This window comes from Panthera tigris, chromosome D3, assembly GCF_018350195.1.
Source record: "Panthera tigris isolate Pti1 chromosome D3, P.tigris_Pti1_mat1.1, whole genome shotgun sequence".
NCBI classification, from domain to species: domain Eukaryota; kingdom Metazoa; phylum Chordata; class Mammalia; order Carnivora; family Felidae; genus Panthera; species Panthera tigris.
In genome coordinates this window covers 74,163,631-74,186,030 of record NC_056671.1, presented here as the reverse complement: position 1 = coordinate 74,186,030, position 22,400 = coordinate 74,163,631, and positions in this window count along the sequence as shown.

Sequence of the window (22,400 nt, the reverse complement as noted above, 5' to 3'; positions counted from 1 at the left end):
GGGTATTTTTTTTAACGTTGTGACAATACATGTATTATGTAGTAATACACAAAGTAACAGTATAAATCCACTTTATAAGCAGTGTCTTGCAACAATATAGTTCTACTTAGGCAATAAGAAAGAGAACTTGGTTTTCTGGATATGCAACTTTGCAAAACAGTTTTGACTTAAATGAAGAATTTGATAAATAATACATTATCTGGTTCTTTAACCAAATTTACTAAAGCTAAAGTTTCAGTCCTTGGGACAATCAAGGAGTTTGATCTTCCTTTGAATTTTGCAAAACCTGTCCTCTGAGACAAAAAGACATAAAGCCTATAAAATTCTAGATAGTGTAAGAGGAAAGAACTGGGAAAGTGGATATATTGATGGCAACTTTTACAGCTTCCATAGAAAGTGTAGAGAGAACCTCTGGTTTGCTTTATCAAGGTAGCATCAAGGATTGGAAGGTCATTGTTATTTATCATAAATACTACAGATGACAGAAGCAGGGTAAATTGGTTGTTTTTATTGCATACTAATCCCACTATCTCTAGTGCACAGTGGGTATTTTTTAAATGTTCCAGACTTACAGTTCTTAACTTCTCAAGATTTTAAACATTATGTTAACAGTTGGTGTGTGGGTGACCTTATAAGAATGTGTTCAAATTCATATTCTTTTATTTTTGCATTACACTATGGGGCACTTACATGGCATAGTACATACTACTCTGATAAAAGCATTTTTAAACACAGGGCATATTGATACATGATCTACTATAAGGCAGTTTAATAAAACAAGCAAGAGGGATGCCTGGATGGCTCAGTTGGTTAAGCATCCAACTTTGACTCAGGTCATGATCTCGCGGTCTGTGAGTTTGAGCCCCATGTTGGGCTCTGTGCTGACAGCTCAGAGCCTGGAGCCTGCTCCAGATTCTGTGTCTCCCTTTCTCTCCCTGCCCCTCCACTGCTCATGTTCTGTCTCTCTGTCTCTCTGTCTCTCTCAAAAATAAACATAAAAAAAAGCAAGCAATAAAGTAAGAATCAGAAACCTAAGTTTTAGACATATATACTAGTTTAGAAAGTAAACTTTGTATTACTTCCTTATTATACTTATTTAAACACTGATGAATAAAATTAAAATACTAATTTATACAATGGTGTTGATTACTTTATACGTCAAACTCAGAAGAAGGTGTCAAAATAACAGTATATTCTCCCTATCAGGGGAGAAGAGGGTAGGCAAAAACAGAATTATTTGAGCACCTTTATTTTATTACTTATAATTTTGCCAAGTAAATATCTTTTGATTAGTAGATCTGAATCTTTTCTAATTAGCACATTTGATGCTTTATGCAAAAGAGTGTGACTAAAGGGATTTTAAAAACTTGAAAGTAGTTTAGCCAGGCTAAGCGTTCCTTTTGCAATCTTTATACTCTGAAAATGCTTACTGCTGGAATCCTTTTATTTTTCATATATAGTGCAAAGATAAGGCAGCTTCCACTCATTACCATGATGCAGTTTTATGATATTTATTGCCTCCACAAGCAGGTGCTTTAAATCACTAACAACCTGTGCAACCTTGAGTAAATCACCTAATCTCTCTGGACCTGTTTCCTCATTCATTACAGAAAAAAGTTAGAATCGGTGATTTCTAAGGCTCCTTTAACTCTAAAATTCTAAAAGTCTACAACTCAAAATTGCATGCTAAGGGCTATCTTTTAGCATGCAATTTATACTCTGCCAAAAAAAGTAGATAAGTTTCATGTAAATCAAACAGACTGTCTAAAATATGAAACAAGAGGTTAAAAATGTAAACTGTGGGTTTTAACTTTCAGGTATGACTGAGTTGCTGGTACGAACCTATCCCTCCTACATTAAACCACTGTAAAACTGGACAAATATTCAAAACATGGGGAAATACATAATGCAAGATTGTGATCCTTGAGAACTGAGTAGTAACTCACAAGGGGAGCTCCACATTCAATGGACTCCTCTTCTGAGGGAAAACTTTCTTTTCATGGTACTTAGGGCTGGAATATAAATGCATAAATATGCATGGTGTCCTACTGACATGAGGAGGAAGATATCTGGGTTTGAATCCGCTGGAGTGGCTAGAATGTGCAAGGTGGGGCACCAGAGAGAAGAGAAATGGACCCAGTGTGAGTTCCAGAAGTCTGTGCGGGGTTTCCCTAAAAGTCCTTGGCCAAGAGCAAAGGGTGAAACTACTTGAGGCTTAGCAGAGGGCAGCTGCTGCAGGGTTAAGAGAGAAGCAGGCACACTAAAAGTTGAGTAGTACTGGGAGAGTTGAATATCCTGCCCAGTTAGAGAGGATTTTTAACATGATTTTTAACATCATGTAGTATTTGTCGGCATCCAGCTGAAACTTCACAAAAGCTCCACCACAAAAATAAGGACTATGACCTAGAGTAAGTCCCACTTTAGATCTCCCCGCAATAGGATAAAACCAAGTCCTAATAGGATCTACAGAGGAGAGAAAGTCCCATCAGTGACGAGGGACTTAGGAAACATATTGGGCTTTCCAAAGATCAACCCTACCAGAGTATAAAACCAAGTTTATACAATAGAGGATAATCAATCTTATACAATAGAAGGACAAAGATCATCATCCTTCCAAGGAAGAAAAAAAATCCTGTATCATTTACAATATAATTAAAATTATTGGATATGAAGAGATAGGAAAAGTGATCCATAGTTAAGAAACTAAAGTCAATGGAAATCAAACCTAACATGGCTTGGATGTTCGGCTTAGCAGATAAATGTATTCAAGTAATTACTACAAATGCATTCAAAGAACTAAGAAAAAAAATGTTCAAATAATTAATGAGAAATATGATCATAATGAGTGACCAGATAAGGAATCTTACTGGAAAAATAGAAACTAAAAATAAGAATCAAATGGGTGGTGAGAGTGTAAAATGGCACAACCATTTTGGGAAACTATTGGATAGTTTTTTAACAATGAAACATATAGGGGGGCACCTGGGTGGTTCAGTCAGTTAAGCATCCCATGCTTAGTTTCAGCTCAGGTCATGATCTTATGGTCATGGCTTCAAGTCCCACATTGGGCTCTGCACTATCAGTGTGGAATCTGCTTGAGATTCTTTCTCTCTCTCTGCCCTCTCCCCCCACTTGTACACTCTCACTCTCTGTATCTCTCAAAAATAAAGAAATAAACATTTAAAAAATTAAACACGTAGGAGATTATTCTTCAATTAAAAATGAACCAATTATTAATACAAGCAACAAATTCTATGAGTTTCCAGGGAATTATGCTGAATGAAAAAAGCCAATCCCAAAAAGTTATATTCTGTATGATTCAGTTTACGTAACAATCTTAAAATGACAAAATTATAAAAATAGAGAACAGATTGATGGTTGCCAGAAGTTAAGGACAGGAGCAGAGAGAGAATAAAGGTGGTTATTAAAGAGAAACATGAGGGGCCCCTATGGTGATGAACCGTTGTATATCTTGACAACTACATTAATGTCCATATCCTATTTGTGAAGTTTTTCTATCATTTTGCAAGATGTTACCATTGGAGGAAACTGGATAAAATGTACATGAAATTTCTCTGTATTAGCTCTTCAAACTAAATGTGAATCTACAACTACCTGAAAATAAAATATTTAATAAAAATATTAAACATGCATCTATATAGCCCAGGAAGTCAGCTTCTAGGTATTCATCCAAAAGAACTTAAAACATATGTCCACAACAGAATAGGTCAAGAAACTGTGATATATTCCTATAATTGACAACTATTCAGCAACAAAAAGAAATGAAATAATGATACATGCAATAACATGGATGTATCTGGAAACTATTAAGTTAAGTAAAAGAATCTAGATACACAAAATATCCATGTTGCATTATCCATTTATATGGATACCATTTATATGGATATCCATTTATATCCTAGAATAACCTAGGATAATTTATGAATACTATCTTGGGAAGGGATACCACTAAGACACAGGGGAACTCTCTGAGATGATGAAAATATTCTGAATCTTTAATATGAATTCATGAAAACCGATTTATGATATGCTTAAGATCTGAGCATGTCTCTGTAAATCATTCTATTAAAGGAAGAAGCAAAGGGAAATTCTAAATCTGAAAAATACAACATGGAAAAAGAAAAATTCATTGGATGGGCCAAACAATGGACTGGAGGTGCTAAAAGACTATGTGAGCTAGAAGACGGAGTGATAGAAATTATCTGATCTGAAAAAGAGAGAGTTAAAAGTTTGAAGAAAAATGAGCAGTCTGTGGGACCAGCAGGATAGTATCAGACAGCCTAACATATCTAGCAGTGGTCCCAGAAGGAGAAGAGAATGAAAATAAGGTAGAAATATGTTTAAAGAAATTATGGCTAAAATTCTCTCAAAATTGATAAACAACATCAAAATGCAGATCCAAGGTCAATGAACTGCAAGCAGGATGTGTGTAATAGAACCACATATGGGCACATCATAGACAATTTCTGAATATCAAAAATAAAGAGAATATTTTGAAAGAATCCAGAAGGAAAAAAAGACCCAGTGGATAAAACAGATATAGGGGAACAAATATAAGAATGGCGAGAACTCTTCATCAAAAACAAAAGAGGACAAAAGATATAGGAATGACATCTTGAAAGTACTTAAGATAAAAAGTGACAATTTTATACCCAGTGAAAATATTTGTAAATGACATGATGTCCATGCAGAAAAATCCCAAAGAATCTACAAAAACAAAAACAAAACAACCTACCAGAACTAGTAAATGAATATAAGGTCCGTGTACAAAAATAAATTATTTTGTACATCTAACATCAACTGATGCTAGCTACCACCAGTTTGAAAGTAAAATTGTCAAAAGAACACCGTATATAATGGCATCAAAAACATAAAACACTTAGAAGTCAACAAAATATGCACAAAAAGCACTGAAAAATGGAAAATACTGGTGAGATAATCTTGAAACAGCCTAAATAAATTAAGTGATATACCCTACAGTGAAATACTACCAGCAATTTAAGAAGTACATATGCATGCAACAACATAAATGAAACCAAAAAAAAAAAAAAAGAAAGAAAGAAATCATGCTGATTGAAAGAAATCTTCCCCCAAATAGTACACACTGCATAATTATTTTTGTATAAAGTTCTAAGATGGGTTAAACTAATCTACCATTTTGTAAAAATCAGAACAATAGTTGCTTCTGGGGAGGTGGGAGCAGAGACTGACTTGGAAGGAATATATGATAACACAGGTATTATGCACTTGTCAAAAGGTATCAGATAGTAAACAAGATTTGTACACTTTACTATAGGAAGATTTTATTTAAAACAAAGAAAATATAAACAGTAATTGAATTCCAGTTAATGGTACATGGGCTGAAGTGTTGGGGTGAAGTAAACTCCGATGTCTGCAACTCAGTAAGAAATACATCAAAAAAAGAAATAAGATAGGAAAATAGATAGATATAAATATGATAAAGATAACAAAGCAAAATATTAATTATAGCATCCAGAGGGTAGGCATAAGCATTTAATGCTATTTTATTTCAACTCTTTTTTCTGTTTTAAAATTTTCATATTAAAATACAAATTTAGCAAAGTGGTAGGATACACATTCAGTACATAAAAATCAATTGTATATATAAGCAAAAAACAATGGGAAAATATTTTTATAATAGTATCAAATATGAAAGTTATGTGTAAATCTATACTCTGCAAAATACAAACATATTGATGAGAGAATTTTTTTTTAAGTTTAAATAAATGAAGAAATATACCATACTCATGGATTAGAAGACTTAATATTGTCAAGATATTAACTCTCCCCACACTGATTTATTTCCACACAAAAATAGCAAGCATTCTTTTTAATTGGTAAGATGATCCTAAGACTTAAATGGAACCACACTGAACCTAAAATAGCCAAAATAATTTTGAAAAAGAAAAACGAAGTTGGAAGAACTGTGCTACCTGATTTCAAGATTTATTATGAATAATCAAGAAAGAGTGGTAATGGCGTAAGTATAAGCTAATAGATTAATGGAACAGAATAGAGAGCTCAGAAATAGAACCACACATTCAGCTGATTTTTGACAAAGGTGCCAAATTAATTCAACGTGTAAAAAATTATCTTTTCAACAAATGATGATAATACAACTGGACATTTATATTTTTAAAAATGAACACTAACTCTTACATCACTGCATACACAAAATTAAATTTGAAATGTATAACAGACTAAACATAAAAGCTAAACTATAAAACTCCTAGAAGAACACTTCTAGGAAAAAAAAATCTTCATGACTCTGTAGTAGACAAAGCTGTATTCTTAGCACACAAAAAAGCACCAGCCTTTTAAAACGGACAAGTGACTTTATCAAAATTTAAACCTTCTGGTCTTCAAAACACATCATTAAGAATATGGATAAAACGGGGCGCCTGGGTGGCGCAGTCGGTTAAGCGTCTGACTTCAGCCAGGTCACGATCTCGCGGTCCGTGAGTTCGAGCCCCGCGTCAGGCTCTGGGCTGATGGCTCGGAGCCTGGAGCCTGTTTCCGATTCTGTGTCTCCCTCTCTCTCTCTGCCCCTCCCCCGTTCATGCTCTGTCTCTCTCTGTCCCAAAAATAAATAAAAAACGTTGAAAAAAAAAATTAAAAAAAAAAAAAAAGAATATGGATAAAAAGAAAGCTACACACTGGTGAAAATATTTGCAATACATATATTTGAAAAAAGGATATGTATCTAATTATATATATAAAGCATTGCTACAATTCAGTAAGAACAATAATTTAATTTTAAAAGGAAAAAGGAAAAAAAAAGGCAAAGGAGCTGAACAAAGACCCCCAAAATATGGTCTTTTTATATAAAAACATGAAAAGATACACATCACTGAACATCAGGAAACACAAAACCACAATGAGATATTACATCACACTCACTTAAATGGCTAAAAGTAAAAAGACTGACTATACTAAGTGTTGGCCAGAACTCTCAAACTCTCAAACTATTAGAACCACTTTGGGAAAGAATTTGGCAGTTTCTTACAAAGTTAACTTTTGTTAAGGTTTATCATATGACCCAGAAAAAAATATACCCACAAAAACATGTACACACGTGTATAGTAGCTTTGTCCATAATCAAATACTGGAAACAATCCACATATCCTTCAACAAGTGAATGGATAAGTAAACTGTAGTATATTCTATCCAATAGAATGCTAGACAGCAATTAAAAGAAATAAACTAATGATATACTCAACAACATGGAAGAATCTCAGTAATGTTATGCTGAGAAAAATAAGCCAGATACAATTATATGAAGTCCTAGAACCTAGAAGCCACACTAAGCTAGAGTAATACATTATATTGGTTGCTTGGTATGGAGTGGCAGGGTGGGGGTGGGTAGACGTATTGACCTCAAATGAGTAAAAGAGAATTTTCTGGGATGACTGATTGGGTTGGTGGTTACACAAACATATAAATTTATCAAACTGTGCACTTACAATGTGTGCATCTTATTGTGTATAAATAGCACCTCAAAAAGTTTATTAAAGAATAAATATAAAAAGTTAAAAATAAATATTAACAGCAAGTACAACTAATTTTTGGATAATTTTTCTTGGTAATATTTAGGAAGACTTCCATGGTTTTGCATCCATTTTTCTCAATGTGTGTTTGGCTTGTACTATGTAAAGCTTAAAAGCTTATTAATGCTAAAGTCATATCTTAACCTTCCCCACACATTAAAACTGTCAATCAAATTTTATTACATGAATGAAGCACTTTACCTTAAATCTGTCAAGATAATTGCTAAGATTAAGTTAAATGGAAAGAAAAATAAAAGTAAAATGTGGAGTTATTTTTAAATTAAGAGCAATTTCTATAAAGAATAATAAAGCAGTATGGCAATATATATTGGTTTTTCTATAACATCTTCCCATCTTGGCAAAAGGTAGGGAGGGCTTAACTCCACATACATCCTCAAAACACCATATGAATCAATTGTTACACCTTCAGCTACAAGGAACAGGAAACCCTGATTCAACGGACTTTAATAATAAGTCATTTATTATCTCATATAACAAGAAGCTCTCCAGGCATAGTTAATTCCTGGCACGACACCCTCATCTATCTATCTATCTATCTATCTAATCTAATCTATCTAATCTTCCTATCTATCTTCCTTCCTTCCTTCCTTCCCTCCTGCCTTCCTTCCTGCCTTCCTTCCTGCCTTCCTTCCTGCCTTCCTTCCTTTTAACATCCTCATCTTTCCATTCTGCCTTTGTTCTCAAACTATCTCTCAAAGCTCCAAGATACTGGAACCATGACGGCATCTAGGGGGAAAAAAGCATCATCTTTCTGCTGATCTCTTTTAAGTCATTAAGTGATCTTTCCCAGCACACATCTCTCATTTCTCTAGCCAGAATTCACCGTATGTCCACACCTATATAATTCATTAGCAGGAGAAATGAGACCAACAAGATGGTCCTAAAACAGCTCTACTAGCAGGTGGCCAAGGGGAGGAGAATAGAGACTGGAAAAGGGCGGGTTCTCTTGGGAAGCAAGAAGGGACAGGAGGGGAGGAACAGCTCAGTAGACAGAAGTGAGTGCAACACTGGACAGAGAAGGAAAGAAATGCTGTTCCTAAGTTCTATTAAATTTTCGTTTTACCTTTGCAGAAATACTTCTCTCTGGGGGCTTTTGCCACCAGTAAAAAAAAAAAAAAAAAAAAAAAATCAAATTGAAAAACACCAGCAGCCAAAGCTAGTCTCTGAAATCCTTTGTCCTCCTTAAGGGCTGAAGAATATTTTCTGACTTTTTAGCACAGAGGAAATTAAAGCAATTCTCACTCCTTACATGCTATTTACTGCTGTCTACACCACTAAACCATATTTGTTTCTTGGTTTGTAGCACAGTGATTGTAGAGTAACAGCCAGGCAGCAAATAACTTCCCTGCCACTGAAATTGGGTGATTTTGCTCTCAGTGGAGCATATTACATGACCCTTCAATGCTGGTGAGGGGCCATGGGCTTTTTCTTCGCTTCTACTTGCCATGATGGATAGGATTGGTGATTGGTAGCTGTTTCCATCTAACTTGTGAGATCTTCCATCAACAACTTTACATGGTGGCATAAGATACTAAACTTTGTAATATTTTCTTTATGTAACACACACTACTAGCCAATGTCCAAATAGTCTCATTTAGTAGAATGTTTGTGTTGCCCTATAACTTACTTTTGCATGAGCCAACACATCTTCTCCCATTGTGACATCACTTCTACACACACGGAAATTAAACACTTGCAAAATTCCCACACTCAAATAAAGTGGTGTCACACACTATTAATGAAAGCTGGTGTCTGGTTATGGTTTGACTTAACACACAAATAAGTTTGTTCCACTTCATCTTTTACCCTTGAAAGAAGCCTAGTATTAGCCATTCCATACTGTCAATATCCTGGCCTAAACACTTCTCAGCCAACCTCAGGACAACTCTTAACTTCAGTGTGTTCAGCTACCCCAGACCATTAGTGACCTTAAGTCTATCGCCTGTGGTAAAGAGATTCTGATTGTAAAATCCTATCAGTTTCCCAACTATAAAAAGAGAATATAGCTAAGAGACAGCAGTAAGTGGCACGCACCTCGATATTCCACATTCCCATAGCAGACACGATGATCATTTCCCACTAAGACAAGGACTAAGAAAGCTTTTAAACGACTTGTTCTCAAACATGGCTGTATCAGAATCATCTGGGGGAGCTTTAGAAAGTTCTGATGCCGGGGTTCCAGCCCCTAGTAATTTAGATTTAACTTGTCTGGATGGCAGTGTGGGCATGGGGATTGTTATTTAAGCTTCCCAGGTGATTCTAATGTACATATAGGTTGAAAACCATACATTTAAGTAGCAGTTCTCAAAGTAAGTTCCCTGTGCCAGCAGCATCAGCATCACCTGGGAACATATTAGAAATGCAAATTCTCAGGTCCTACTCCAGACCTACTGATTTAGAAACTCTGGGGTTGGAGCCCAGTAATCTGTATTTTTCCAGTTCTCCAGATGATTCTGATATATGCTCAAGTTTGAGGACCGCTGCCCTAAAGTTAAGTCTTTTCACTTCTAAAATCCTGTGATTCTTGATAACTTTCACCAGCTCAGAACTGTAATGGACTCCACATGTTCTCTTTAAGGAAACGTGTCGGCCCTAAACAGGAGACTTTAAGGAAACATGTCGGCCCTAAACAGGGTAAGTCTCTGAAAACAGTTACAATGATGTGAACATTCAATTCTACGGTATTAGTGTCTGAGTCTTGCCACTTCCTCCAGACAAGCTCAGCAGCTTTCATGTCTCACTGGACACCCACAGGGCCAGTCACATGTGGCCTATAAAGAGCTCACTCCTTACCATGGTCTGGAATCTCTCCTGGTTCTGCCTCCCACCTGCTTGATCAGCCCACCAGCCCTAGGTCCTCTCTTTATATAGACACTCTTACCCGTCCCTCAGCCCCTCTGGTCTTGATGGTTTTGCTCATTTTTTAGGTTACCAAGCCCTTACCTCCAGGTGTGTGTTTCTATAGTATCTGTCCTCTACCCCATGCCTGATATCAAGGTCAGATGTACCTGCTCCCGCACCCAGGCTTACCATCTGTTTACCCAGCAGGTGATTTTGGGGCAACACCTTGATTGACTTGCGTCGTTTCCAGATGAAAATCCTGAAAAGAGGTTTGGATACCTTAGTTCTCCTGACGTGAACATTAAAATCATGCTTAGACTTCTTTTTTGGTCCACAGTTGTAGTAAATTCTAGGAGTTCCCAATTCGGCCCCTGATTGGCTTCCTGTAGTAACAATCTACTAGATGTTCTAACACCTGCTCTGTCTTCATCTTCTGGTCCTATTTTGAAGTCCTCAGTCCCTGTTATGAAAGTGTGTCCTGTCCCTGTCCCCCTCAACCCCAGACCAAATTCATTGGGAATATTTTTGTTTGTATGCTATTCTCTTACATTTTTATTTTGTGTTTTCTTCCAAATACAATACCAATGTCAGAGTTCTCCAACTCTCGATGTGGCTCTCTACACGAACTGACACTTGGGCTTTACTATGGTCAATAAACCATGTTGAATGTCTACCATATGCAAATCCCTGCACAGGCCCTGTGGGTTAGAGAGGACTGTTGGCCAATATGTATATGAGGATGTAAATCTATATATAATCTCTGCTTTGGGGGAAATGGTGGATATATAGTCAAAAATAATCTCTGTAAGGCTAGGTAGAATAGGAAAACTTCCAGATGAATGGTACAGTCACTGTTATCAACCAATATGATAAGAAAAAAGCCCCAGTTTGGAAGTGATATTTGAAATAGGTCAATTTTGGACAAGTGAATAGAAAATGGGATCTCCCCCTTATTTTGTAGGGGTATTTCTTTTCTGTGCGTTATTAAATATTTTAGAGACTAGGAAGGGTACAGTTTGTCTCCCACCTTTAGACCATTCATTATAGTCACATGATGGTGTCATTGTGCCTCATAAAGAAAATGGGATATCCTAGGTGTAGGACATGTGAGCAAGAAACAAGTTTTCCTTTGATTTGCATTCTCTGCCATACTTCCCCTGCCCAGTGAAACCTCTTGTGTTCTTTAAAGCCTGGCATTACTATTCTCTCCTCCATAAATCATTTCCTCCTACCCAGTTAAAAAAAATTGCTCGTTTTTCAATATTTTCAAAGCCTTTTGCACCTAAATATACAACTTACCACATTGTCTTTAACAATTATGTATGTCTATCTCCCTGTTCTAATTTATAAGGTGCTTGAGGACAAGCACTATTTTATTGACATATGCACTCAGTATCTCATTATCTGACTCAAAAACAATGGTTGTTGAATTTGATCAAATTGAAATTGACAGAGCAGAGGTGGTACAGAGCTGGGTGAGGGGTGAGAAAGTGAGAATTGCAATGGTTTAGCAAAATACAATCACATTGTAGCAAGGGCAATCTTTGCAGGCATATGGTTTTCAAATATTGCTTTCTCTTCCTTATAGGTTTTAGGTCCTACCATCTTAAAGAATTGCCGTTTGTCCTTGGGAGGAGTGTGTATGCTCCATCCAAGAGTTCTCTACAGGAGACCAAAATGAGACAGAAGAAGCTCAGGCACAGATCTTTGCTTCCTGCTCATGGAAAACTGTTTAAGGAAATGCAGCTATAATGTGAATCTCACCCTGAACTGAACGGTTCAAGTCCTTACTCTAGGCCGAGTAACTCAAATGTGGGGACTTTGCTACTATGAATTATTGTATATATATTATTATTCTGATGAGGGAAGATGTGAGACCATGCCAGTGACCGCTGAAGATTCAAGGTTTTCCTGAAGGGGAGAGGAAGATTGCACTCTGAAGGATTCAAGATATACCTCTCTCCCACTCCATCTCTGGAGAAGAAGAGGAGGAGAAGGAGGAAGAGGAAGAAGAAAATGATGAGATTCTTAAGACAAGGAGGCCAAGCTTTTCCTTTTCTTTTCGTTTCTGGAGATAGTCATATTTAGAATCCATATTTCTAAATCCATATTTAGAATTTTCTACATTATAATTCCCTCTAGTTACTGTTCTCCTCAGCCAGCAATCTTTAATAAAGGTGTTGAATAGAAAGCAACTTTGTGTTTGCTGCATGGATAGAGCCCAAAGCAAAAAAAAAAAAAAAAAAAAAAAAAAGCCACAGTCTTCTTTCCCTTAGTTGGAGGCAGCATGGCTTAGCAACATTGTATCATGGGTAATTATTTATCTCGGAGTTCCAGGAAGTAGATGTCCGCTGTAGAGCAAGCAGAGACCCAAGGTGAGCTGAGACTAGGTGGTAGGAACAGGTAGCAGTGGTCAAATGGCTAAAGCATCTATTCACTTAGGCATGAGGGGAGACAAATTATCTTACCCCCAAGGGAAAGTAAGCCCCAATGTGGAGCTTCGCTTGAGTTAATAGTGAAGATAAGGGCAAATAATGCTCTAATGGAAGACTCTTCTGTCAGTTAAAAAAGTTTTGGATGTTGGATCATAGGTGTTGCTATCATGCATCTCATGTTTTATAATTTTTGTGTGGATGATCTGATAGTAAAGACCTATCAGAAAAAAAATGAGCGTGCATTCCCCAAATCTATAATACCTTATGCAGATATTTTCTACATGCACTGATGTACTTTTCTATCTTATACAGTGTAAAACATAAATATAAAAATTTCAAAAAAATAGGAAAGCATATATATGTGTAAAAACTCTAACACATTATCCCCACACCCCAGTGTATCGCTCAGCACAGTTCCCGAGGTGCTCACTCCATTTGCAGCCCCTAACTCTGAAGTGAGGATGACAGGCCAGACATGGGGTCACACAAATCTAGATTTGAATGTCATGTTAGCCACTTGCAGGTCGTGGGACTTGGAATCTGTTTCCTAGATGATAAATGGGATAATAATGCTCCTCAAAGGGTTTTTGAAAAGATCTGCATAAACTGATGTTTACAAATCATTTAGCACTGGCCCTATGTGTTTGTGCCTATTACATAGTAAGTGCTCAATAAATGTCAGCCATTGTAATCACCAGTCACCATTACACATCTGAAGCCTTGCTAGGGTCAGAGGAACCAGGCAAATGTCTTTCTCAGTAAAAATAAGCCTACAGGACATGTTTCTGTGCAAGGAAAGAGTTAATGAAACGTCCTTATTCATAGATAATTAAAACCCACCAGGACAGACAAAAGCGATGGTCTAAGGGATGGTAAGTAGTTACTTACTGTATTTATTATCCAGAGAGGAATACAGATTATATATTTCAGGAGCCAGATGGGAATAGTTAGTTAATCCACAGTAACAACTACTCCAAATGGCTCTATTGAATCTCTACTTGAAAGTATACTTCAGAAGAGTTGCAGGCTATGAAGGAATAAAGCAAGAAACAAATGTAATAGTTAAAGGATATTTTTGCTAAAGCTTAATTAAACTTGAGATTTTGTATCATTCTGTATATAATCTTCAAAAGATTTTTTTTCTGAAAAAGGGACCAGAAAAGGTGCTAAGAAATTAGCCTTAGAGCTATGCAGAGTTTGAAGGGCCCTTAAGGAAAAAAAAAATGCAAAAAAAAAAAAATACAGATTTCAATTTGAAGCTAAGAATTGAAATTGCTTTCTGGCATCCCACACTTCCAGCAACATTGGTACCTACTTGAAATGAACAACTGCTAAAGGAAACAGCTGGTAGAAAGCTGTTACTGCAAAGCAAAGTGCAATATGCATGCTGTAATTAGTCTGCAATCATTACTCAGTCCACTGTTGGAGAAAAACCTTGATTTGATCACACCAAAAGCATTCCTATCACTGAGCAAAATTCACAATAATTCTTCCCCCCAAACCAAATAACACTCTTACCTCCACCATAGTTGATGATAACGTGATACTTTTTTTTTTTTTTTTTTTTTAATGTGGGCAGAGTGACCCTGGGCCATAAAGCGGTATGTAAAACAAGTATTTTTGCTTACATGAAAATGAGAAGTGCCCTAGAATAATAGCTGAACATGCTTGAGTGTTTATTATATGAGAGATTGGCGCTGTCCAAAAGAAATATAATGCAAACCACAAATGTGGGCCACATAAGGAAAGTAAAATTTACTGGTATATATATATATATATATTTGAGAGAGAGAGCGAGAGAGCGAGAGAGAGAGAGAGAGAGAGAGAGTGTCTTAAGCAGACTCCACATTCAGTCTAGAGCCCAACATGGGGCTTAATCCCACAACCATGGGACCATGACCTGAGCTGAAATCAAGAGTTGGATTCTCAACCAGCTGAACCATTCAGGGACCACCACATTTTTTTGTCTTTTTAAGAAATAGTCCCTTAGTTCAGACTACTGTAAGAAAAGATCCCAGGCTGGGTGGCTTAAACAATAGACATTTATTTCTCACAATTCTGGAGTCTGGAGGTCCAAGATTAAGCTTCCAGCAGATTCAGCATCTGTTGAGAATCCTCTTCTTGGTTTGCAGATGGCAGTCTGCTGGCTGCATCCTCACATGACGGAGAGAGAGAAGGCTCTGGTCTCTTCCTCTTCTTATAAAGGCACTAATCCAGAGCTCCACCCTCGTGATGTCATCTAATCCTAAATACCTCCCAAAGGTGCCACTTCCAAATATGGTCACAGTGGAGATGGGAAGTCAGCATATGACTTTGAGGGGATACAAACATTCACTCCATACCAACAAGTAAAATTAATTTTAAGACCATGTTTTAACACAATCTGTCCAAAACACTATCTTTCCAACATATAATCAATGAAAAACTACTAATGAGGTGCGTTACATACATTTTGTCCTACTAAATCTTCTAAATCTCATGGGTAATTTACACTTACAGCACACCACAGTTTGGACTAGCCACGTTTCAAGTGTTCAATAGCAGCTAATGGCTAGTGGCTTCCATACTGAACAATGCAATTCTAAATGATTTACATGGATTCCATCCTTCAATTCTCTCAATAATCTTCTGATGTAGTAACTATTATCACTTTTTACAGGTAAGAAAATGGAAGCAGGAGGTGAATAAGTAACTTAAGATAGAGGGGCAGATTCAGGAAGAATCCAAGCAATCTGATTTCATATCCCATGCTCCTTAGCAGGGTGATATCCTGCCCCTGTGCTATTCTGTGTAGCTAACAGACTATTCTTCCTGTCCAGAAAAAGAATTTTAAAGTCATTATGATAGCCACGAAGAAAAGAACAACAGACAATACTTTGAGCAATATTAATAATGCTTCTGTGGTTAATGGTTGTTCAAATCACTTGTGGTTAAAAGTTTATCAAGATAATCTATAACCACTAATTATTTCTTCTATAATTGCGAAGAAATAAGAAAACGGATTTAAGTTTTATTTTCCCAAAATAAAAGGTAGAAAAACTGAGATTTTAAAATGTGAAATGTAAACTGACCTGCACAAGTATTTGGGGTGGGTGGAGAGAAAGAGAGAGACAGAAGAAGGCCGAAGATAAAAGGGGAAGGCAAGAGAAAGAGAGAGAGGGAATGGGATGAGAGGGTAACAGGGTGAACGAGAAGGAGGAAGAGGCTCTATATCAGTCTACAGAATAGCACACATGCTGGTTTGGAAGTACCCTGTCATTTGTGGTACTTGGTTGGGTGCTGTTTTCTCTCCCTGTGCATGAGCTGGCCTTCAGGACTGAGCTTTGAGAATAGAAGCAGAAGCAAGGCTATGACTTAGGGAAAGTCAAGTAAAAGCCAAATGCCAAGAAAGAGAAGTAAAAGAAATGTTGTCCCACATCCCTCAAAACCAAGTCTTGAGCTAAATGGTTACAGCAATATAAAAATGGGCAAAAAAAAAAAAATTTTTTTTAAAGCCCCCAAACCGCAGGATGAGTGAGCACGGCAAGCTCCTAGGAGTACTGCTGCTTTTGGCTGACACTTTGTTCAACATGGAGGTGATGGCAGGAAGAGGCTTGGATAAATGTCCCTGAGACAGAGCAGATGGAAAAACAGAAGTTCCCCTTGCTGCCATAAAAGGTTACTGAGGTATGAAGAATATTAGAGGACCTGCCGGATGCTCGCAAAGAGAGCATGGAGGCTGTAATGTGTATAGAGACCAGATGTAAATGGCAGGCTACCATCTCCTACCATCAGGGGCCCATGCAGTGCCCCGAGTGCTCAAACCAGCAAAGTGGCCAACAGTCCAGCCACTCTGAAGCAAGGAAGTTCAAGGGCCAGACCCTCCATTACCATCAAGCAGATGTAAACCCTCATACCTTCCTACCTGTGCCATCTTGCACAAATAAACACAAAAACAAAAACAAAACAGTGAATGGGGCAGATCTCTGAAAGCCTAGCAATTTTCCCAAAGAGATCAAGTATAGAGACTACTTAAACAAGGGGAGTTGAACTCTGAACTGCAAAGAGGCTATTTAAACCAAAAGACATTGAGCTATTTTTAATTGATGAGTTTCCTGAGAACCCATTAGAGTCTGGGTTCTTAAGGGAAAAATCTCTTACTTTGTAGAAGGTACAGAAGTTATATTTTCCATCATGAACACCCCAAGTAATTCATTCCTAATTAAATATTCCAAACAAATATGCATTCCAACCAAAACACATATTAGACCACCAACTTTTTAAAAATGTTATTGCTTTTATGGAAGATGGCCGGTGAAACCTTCAGAAAACAATTTTCTTTGATTTCTTTTAACAAAATAGATTAGTGACCTCTACATATTTTCCTATATCAGCCTTGATTTTCATCAAAATGACAGCTACAGGAGATAAGAAACATTCTAAAAGAAAACACCAAATACAAAGACCTATATCTAGGATGAAATACAGTTGTGTGTATCATGGAAGGAAAAGATGATCTCTCTTTTTAACACTGTTTATTACATATTTGTAATATATAAAGATAAATATTCTGCTAGGAGTAAAGCTGAGTTGTCAGATAAAAGGCTTCTAGCTTAAAATGAATGATGTGACATGGAAAACCACTAAAATCTCTTCTAATTCTGAAATACTATGATATGATGATCTGAAATACTTGATGATATGATCATTCAAAATGGAATGATCATGGAAATACTTTCAATGTTCTCGTATATGTTCAAGTGGGATGGAGGTAGTACATTTACCTTTGGAGCCTAGTCAGCACCTAACAGAGTGTCTTGGACATAACAGTTATTTTACATTGGTTAGTGCTTATGGAAACTCCTACCAACGATGAATGTGTCTTATGGTGTGCTCCTCAAAACCAAATTCCATAACAAATTACGGTGTGCTTCTGGGAAGGAGAACTCAGCTCAAGGGACATTAAGTATTTGACTTGTATCAGGCTTCACAAACACGGACTTTTCAAATATTTATTAGCAGATAGAAAGGGGATGAGGTTTTATGCCAACATGTCTATGATAACAATTTTCTGGTTCAATTTTATTCATAAAACCAGAGAATCCCAGAGCTAAGAAGCAAGTTGGAGATTAACCAGTGAGATTCCTGAATTTGAAAGATAAGAAAACTGAAGAGGTAAGTAACATATCTAAGGACAAATCATTATTTTTTATGATGGAACCAGTTTACCTCCTCTTAACCCAGTTCCAGGTGTGTCTCCCTACTCCATAACACACTTTTCTCACGAGCAAGAGCTACTGGCTGGATATTTTCATCTGAAACCTACTATTATTGGTATTATTACTGGTATTACAAGAAACCAGGATACTTGGGTCCTAGTTTTAGTTTAACTAGTCACGTGACCTAGGGCAACCACATAGCCTCACAATATTTCAGCATTTCAGTTTTCTTTACTACAAAATATGGGCGCAGTTTAGGTAATCAATAGTACATTGATATAACTTCAAGATTTGAGATATATGTATTCTTAAAAATAGCTATCTTTTCCTTGTGAATACAGAACAAGGCTGTCTGTAGGGATGAAGTAGAATTTACCTTTGGTCAGTGAAGACCTTTAATATGGCAACTTCAGACAAGTTAATCTTTTTCTTGTCCTAAAAGTTGATAGGTAGGACCCGTTGTCAGCATGATTCAGATAACTGTCCTAATGTCCCAGTCTTTCCACTGAAAGTCTAAATGCACGCTCATCATCGGAGAAATACAAATCAAAACCACACTGAGATACCACCTCACACCACCCAGAGTGGCTAAAACTAAGAGCTCAGGAAACAACAGATGTTGGTGAGGATGTGGAGAAAGGGGAACCCTCTTGCACTGTTGGTGGGAATGCAAACTGGTGAAGCCACCCTGGAAAACAGTGTGGAGGTTCCTCAAAAAATTAAAAATAGAATTACCCTATGACTCAGCAATAGCACTACTAGGAATTTATCCAAAGAATACACAAGTACTGATTCATAGGGGCACATGAACCCCAATGTTTATAACAGCGCTATCAACAATAGCCAAATTATGGAAAGAGCCCAAATGTCCATCAACTGATGAGTGGATAAAGAAGATGTTGTATATATACACAATGGCATACTACTCGGCAATAAGAAAGAATGAAATCTTGCCATTTGCAACAACATGGATGGAACTAGAAGGTATTATGCTAAGTGGAATAAGTCAGTCAGAGAAAGACAGATGTATGTTTTCATTCATATGTGGAATTTGAGAAACTTAACAGAAGACCAGGGGGAAAGGGAGAGGGAAAAATAGTTTCAAACAGAGAGGGTGGCAAACCATAAGAGACTCTTGAATGCAGAGAACAAACTGAGGGTTGATGGGGGAATGCAAGGGCAGGGGGAAATGGGTGATGGGCATTAAGGAGGGCGCTTGTTGGGATGAGCACTGGGTGTTGCATGTAAGTGATGAATCGTGGGAATCCACTCCCGAAGCCAAGAGCACACTTGTATACACTGTATGTTAGCTAACTTCACAATAAATTTTATTTTAAAATAATAAATAAATAAATAAATAAATAAATAAGTAAAATAAGAAGGAACATGACCAACTATTTAGGGACAGGCATAGGTTACTGGTCTCCCAACTTTTTGATTATCTACTCCTTTCAATAAAAAATTTCTGAGTCTGAAAAAAAAAGTCTAGATGCAGCAATTATCTGGTGAACTTGTAGTGTGCAAACTAATCCATAACGTTATGTGCAGAATAAGCACTCAACTATTTCTGATTGTTCAATCCTCAAAATTATGAATTACTAAGTATATTACTGCCGTATAGACAGACCTTGCCTTTCGAATGATTCACTTACAAGGAAAAAAACTGGGTATGAAGAATTATAAACGATTTATATATACTAGTTGTTATAATTGCTTTAAGATTATTTCTTTAAAATGTATTAATACGAACTCTGACATTTATCCAGCAAAACTCTAAAATAGGCACAGGATAATGTAGACTATTTCCATTCCTGTGTACTCTTCCGACTTGCAATAAACAATCTAATTCTCAAATACTATACACTAGGTTTACTTGGATTAGCACAGAAATCAAAACAGCCTATTCATTTCTCATTGCATTATTATTCTAATTAATATAAGTCACACAGGTGCAATGTTTGATGGGAACCATTTATAAATTAATAAATAAACACATTTCAAAAGGGCTGTGACTTATAAAAATAATGCCTCACTAAAAAAAAAAAAAAAAAAAAAAATGGAGACTATTGTCCAAAAGCTGTTTGTTGGGTTACTGGTTTATAAGCAAACAAACAGAAATACGACAGTGAGAAATTTCAAACAGTAACCTCTCTAGAGGGAAACAAAGAAGTTCAATAGAAGTATACAGCTGTACATAAAAGACCGAGTTAATGGTAATTAAAAAAAAATCCTGAGAAAGTGATAAGCTCAGTGAATATCCTTTCGAAAGAAAGGAAGAGAAACAGAAACCTGGGATTGAATTAATATCTCGTGGCTTTACAAAGCTTTTTATCCAAGGACCCATCCACTTTACAAAAACAAATTCATTAATTTTCCACATACCCTTTTGATTGTGAGTAAGTGCTATGTTATTGCAAGCTTTTGTAGACAGAAGAGATGGAAACAGAGGGGTTGGTAATCAGCAGTTCTCAGAATAAGACCTTGGTCTCCTCTCTCAGTTCAATCGCTCTAGCAACTTTCCTACTTTTGCATCTTGCTTGGATGAACACAGACTGATGGGTAACACAGATGAAAGCAATGTTACCATAACACTCAGTATTTAGAATAATACCTTTCTTTGCAGACATTACCTCATTAATCTTCATAACATCTTTAAGAAAGGAGGGGATGGTCTCCGCCCTCATTTAATGGATGGTGTGGCAATTGCTTAAGGCCAGGACATGATTCAGTGTCGTGCCTAGAAATAGAGCCATATTCCCCAAACCCTCAGGTTGGAGCTTCAACAGCCACAGCAGCAGTAAGTGTAATTCTTTGGGGGTAGCAGTGGTGATGGGATCTAATTCCCAATGCTGGCAGCTGAGGATGTAGACCAGATGAGTAAGATGCAACTCATTATTACCAAAAGCATCAAAAGACACTACTCACTTGTTATTCTAACAAATATTTAATGAAGGTCAGCTAGGAGCACTTTGCTCTTGGAAAGGGCAAGGAAAGGAAAATGGGGGCAAGCATGGAAGAATGACCCATAAATCAGATATAAACACCCCACTCAGAAAGTTCACATTCATTCATTCATCATTCATTCATCCAACAAATGGAAGCCTCTCAGGTGCCACTCAAGGTGTGGGAAGTACAAATGCTAATCAGACCTTGCCTTTCAGGTCTAGTGGGATGATCAGATTTTTACAATTTGGAACATAGAGCAATACATGTTAAATAAACGTTCTGCCAAGATTGTTATGGAAGTGGAAAAAGGAACATTTGTCAGCTTAAGTGAGTAGGGAAGGCTTCTCAAATGCCTGTAGCTTGTCCTGAGACTTGCAAGGTAACTGAAGTTTAATTAGGGTAAGGGTCTGCAAAGTAGAAGATGAGTTCCCATGGGATTCCTGTCTTAAACCGGAAGTCATTTGTTTTAACTTTAGCAAGTGGCTCTCCTGGTTCAGGCCCAGGTTTCAGATGGACAAGTACCAGGCCCCCAGAAAATGAAAATGTAATGTCAGAGCATGAAGCAGTTCTTGAACCAAGTTCAGGAGTTTGAACTTTACTCTGAAGTCTTTGGGGTTCCTATGAGGATTTTGAGGATCATTCTTGCAGTAATATATAGCACATGGGCTAGAACAGGAGACACTAACCATACCTTTTGCTACCTTTGGCCTGAATGTTCAAAGCATGTTCAAAGCATGTTCAAAGCATGTTCAGCAGGCCCATCAAGGCTGAGATGATGGGAGCCTCAGGAAAGAGGGGCAGAAGTTCAGAAGAGAGGTTAACTTCTCTATTCTCTGTTCTGGCTGCTCTGCCTTCCTTGGCCAGACCATACTGGAAAATCTGGAGTTAACACAGAACAACCATCTACAATAGCAATGGAATAACAGACCAAGCATTTTTCCTATTTCCTAACCTGAAGGGGACATGGGGACATCACAAAGCTCAGCCTCCGACCCAGGATTTTGGGACATCTTGTTGAAAATCAAGCAAACCCTCGAAACATGTGTTCTCCATGCTGTTACCTTCTACACGGAGGCAGGGCAGGAGAGGTGTGGTGAGCATCCCCATGCTTGTGCCTACATCTGCATCACGGACATAATTGTGTACCAGTGTGACTAAACTCTATTTATATGTGAGGGTTTGTATAATGTTGTATATACTTTTCAAACAACGTTGCTCACAAATTATCTCATTTTGATCTTTACAACATGCCTGTGAATACGCTATGTCTGCTGGTGGCTAGAGAAAATGAAGCTCGGAGAGTTCAAAGATGTGCCTGGGCTAAAACAAAAAGGTGATGGAGAGCCAGACTCTACACAAGGCTTCCTGAC